This window comes from Harmonia axyridis, chromosome X, assembly GCF_914767665.1.
Source record: "Harmonia axyridis chromosome X, icHarAxyr1.1, whole genome shotgun sequence".
Lineage (NCBI taxonomy): Eukaryota > Metazoa > Arthropoda > Insecta > Coleoptera > Coccinellidae > Harmonia > Harmonia axyridis.
Genome location: NC_059508.1, coordinates 30,331,791 through 30,334,290, shown reverse-complemented (window position 1 = coordinate 30,334,290; position 2,500 = coordinate 30,331,791). Strand labels below are relative to the sequence as shown.

Sequence of the window (2,500 nt, the reverse complement as noted above, 5' to 3'; positions counted from 1 at the left end):
TGGGACCACCACGACGTCTTTTTATTACATATTTCGAGAAGAGAAGGTGTTCTGGACACATTTTCAGTTGTTGCATTTTTGATTTTTATTTTATTGTCGAGGCGAGAAAAATTTTATTCCGTCTGGCAGCAACAGCTACAACATGCCATTCCCGTGTGTCTGCGGAAAGTCATATGCTACGCAACGGAATTTAGCAGACCATCAGCGACGCTTCTGTAGGGGACCTCCCACTGGATTGGAGGGACAATGCCCAGAATGCCAGAGTGTCTATGTCTCATATCAGGCAATGCGCTCTCATATGCGTCAGGCGCACCCTGACCAGTATAATGCCGACTTAGCGGCAGAAGTGGGGTCGAGAGATAGAGTGAGAAGGTGGACAACTGGTGAGCTGGAGGAGATGGCTCGGCTGGAGCTGGACTACAACGGCACGGCAGTTCTGGACTATCTTGCCCAGAACTTAAACAGACCTCGTGAGGGTGTTAAAAAGAAGCGGTACACCAGCGAATACACGGAGACTTTACGGAACCTTAGGGATAGGCGTGCGGAGGTAGACATCTTAAATCTGGCGCCTGCTGACGAAGATCTTGAGCATTCGGATGAGGATGGTGATGGGTTGGACGGTGCGTCGACTGCGGTGGCTGAGAATATTGCCCCTGACACAATTCCTGAGAATGTTGAAGAACCGGATCTCACAGACCCGGTACTACAGCACATACTATCGCTGTGCTACAGCTCAGAAGATCGAGAGCTGATTTCGGTGTGCCAGGTCGTTTGTACAAGAGCGGAAGGATTCCAACAAGCCTTCGACTCATGGGTTGAAAACACCTGCAAATCATATGGACGCACTCCAAAATATGGTCCAAAGAACCAGCCAAGAAAGCCGGAGAGAACGGCCGGCCGGAGGAGGTATAGAGCGCAACTATACCAGTATATGCAGCGTAAGTTTTCCTCCAACCCCAAACAGTTGGCCAACGAGCTAATTGATGGAATGGAACCCTCAAGCAGCATTACCCATCCTGATGCTGCCACAATTGAGGAGCATTACAAGAAGATCTTCTCTGAGGAGTCACCCACTGATGAGAATCCAGTGTATGACTTTCTCCCTTCCGAGTGCAAGGTTTATTCTCCGATTACCAACGCTGAGCTTCTTGAATCGGTTCAAAAAATGGGCAAAACAACTGGAGGCCCAGATGGCATCGACTCGATCAGATTGGCTAGGATCCCGATCGAAAAGCTGGAAGTTATGGCCAACCTAATGATATTGGCGAAATACGTTCCCTCTCCACTGCGGAAGAGCCGTACTATTCTAATCCCGAAGACCAAGGAAAATTTGGAGCAGGTTGGCAACTGGAGGCCGATCACTATCTCCTCAATCCTATTGAGGCTGGTCAACAAAATTATCGCCAAAAGATTATCCAAGAACATCACCCTGGATGAGTGCCAACGAGGATTTGTCAGTCTTGACGGTTGTTTCGCCAATAATATCACCCTTCAGTCCGTCATAAAGGGCAGGCGATTGAGGGGCAAGCCTTTTGCGATCCTGGCACTGGATATACAGAGAGCTTTTGACGGAGTCTCTCATCACACCATCAGGAGAGCCCTCAGAAGATTCCGTGTAGACGAGAACACCACGGAATACATCATGGCAACGTACAAAGATCAATTCACCACGATCTTTTGTGGGGACACTGAGATTACCACCCTCCAAATTCTGCGAGGAGTGAAGCAAGGAGACCCACTAGCTCCCATCCTCTTCAATATGGTGATGGATGAGCTCATTAGTAGCCTGAAGGTTAGGACCGGTGTCAGGTTTGGCGAGACGAGCATCCCTGTGCTTGGGTATGCAGACGACCTTCTGCTGTTGGCAGAGAATACCCAGGATGCCCAGTTTCTTCTGAACATCGCCAGGAAATTTTTGGAGGCACGTCATCTCACTCTAAATCCGGCGAAATGTAGAGCGATCTCTATGGCCGTTGTACCTTCTAAGAAGAAGCTGTTTCTACATACCACCCCTAAGTTTTACATTGGTTCGACACCAATCCCCCCAACGAGATCCATTGGAGATGCCTTCAAATACCTAGGCTTTCACTTCTCTTGCCAGGGTGCAACCCCCTGCTCCGTGGGAAACCTGTTTGAACAATTGAGTAGGATTCAAACCGCACCTCTCAAACCACAGCAGAAAGTACACATTATCAAGACTTTCCTAATTCCCAGGTATATCCATGCGATGCAGTCCCCTTCGATCAACATTAAGATATTAAAGAAGGTGGATTTACTTGTTCGGCAGACATACAAAAGAATCCTCAAATTACCATCACACATCATAGATGAGGCACTCTATACCCCCACCAGGTTGGGAGGTTTGGGACTGTTCTCGTTCGCTCGGAGGATCCCTGTCATCATGAGAGACCGTCTAAGATCCAGTAAAATTAGCTCCCCACTCTTTGCGTCATTTATGGCCGAGAATGGCTACTGGGATGGAAGAGTGAACAGGATGATC

At 48.5% G+C, this 2,500-nt stretch overlaps 1 pseudogene; it reads left to right on the top strand.

The window, feature by feature from the left end:
* Nucleotides 1–2,500, top strand: part of LOC123688228 — an 8,820-nt pseudogene that overhangs the window by 3,966 nt on the left and 2,354 nt on the right.